Source organism: Penaeus monodon, chromosome 28 (genome assembly GCF_015228065.2).
Source record: "Penaeus monodon isolate SGIC_2016 chromosome 28, NSTDA_Pmon_1, whole genome shotgun sequence".
NCBI lineage: Eukaryota > Metazoa > Arthropoda > Malacostraca > Decapoda > Penaeidae > Penaeus > Penaeus monodon.
The window spans coordinates 37,847,441-37,848,509 of record NC_051413.1 but is presented as its reverse complement, the minus strand read 5'-3'; the positions used below and the strand labels follow the sequence as shown (position 1 = coordinate 37,848,509).

The 1,069-nt window shown below is 53.4% G+C and overlaps 1 protein-coding gene across 1 annotated transcript in view; it reads left to right on the top strand.

Annotated features, from left to right (window-relative positions):
- LOC119591199 (serine/arginine repetitive matrix protein 2-like) overlaps nt 1-1,069 on the top strand; it is a 6,330-nt gene that overhangs the window by 1,056 nt on the left and 4,205 nt on the right. The window lies entirely within an intron of this gene.

Below are 1,069 nucleotides of genomic sequence, written 5' to 3'. Positions count from 1 at the left end.
GGGGCGCCAAACCCTCCCCCCGCCAACAAAAAACCCCCAAAAAGGAAGGGGGGAAAAGAAAAGGACGAGGAACTTGGGCCCAAAAGGGGTTTTTCTTTTTGCCAAATTGACCAGAACCCCAAATCGGTCCTGGGGTTTTCGGCAAATTAGCCTTTCCGGAATGGCCCGGGTTTTTGGGTGACCCCGATAGGAGGAGGGGGGGGAAAAGGGGGAAGGGGGTGGGGGGAAGGTGGGGGGGAAAAGGGGAAGGTGGTGGTGAGGGGGTTGGGTTTGGGAAAAGGGGGAAAGGGGGTTGGGAGGGGGTGGGGGGGGAAGGGGGGGGTTGGTGGGATGGTGGTGTGGGGGGGAAAGGGTGGGGGTGAGGCGGGGGGGTAAAGGGGGAAGGGGGTGGTGAGGATTTTGGGGGGAAAAAGGGGGAAAGGGTTGGTGGTGGGGGATTTGGTTTGGTAAGGAGGGGGTGGTGAAAATTTGGGTTTGGGGAAGGGAAGGGGGGGAAAAAATTGGGGTGGGGGGGAATTTGGGGAAGGGTTGGGGGAAGGGATTTGGTTGGGGGGGGTGGGGGGGGGGTTTTTTTTAAGGAGGGGTGGGGGAAAGGGGGGAAAAAGGTGGTGGAAGGTTTTTTGGAAGGAGGGGTTTTGGGAGGGGGTGGGGGGGGAAAAAGTAGGGGTTTTACTGAGGGGGGCAGGGGCGGGTGGTTAAATAAAATTTCCAAAGGTGGTGTGTGAAAAGGGGAAGGGGTTTGGTGGGGGGGGGTTTTTTGTGCTGTTGGTCGGTTTTGTGGGGGGTTTAAGGGGGGAAACAATTGGTTTCCTTTTATCCCTTTCCAACATGATTTTCTATGTCCTTCCAATGAATATCCTAAAGGGTTAAATTTGCTTTTCCTCAATCCCCCCAATTTTTCATTTTAGGTTCTCCCTTTTTCCCCAAATTTTGTTTATACCTTTTCCCCTTTTCCCCTTTGGTTTTTCTCTTTTTTTTCCTTCCATACCCCCTTCCCCCCTTTTTTCCCCCTTTTTTTCCCCCTAATTTTTAATGTTTTTTTCCCCCCTTTTCCCCCAAAAGGGGGTTT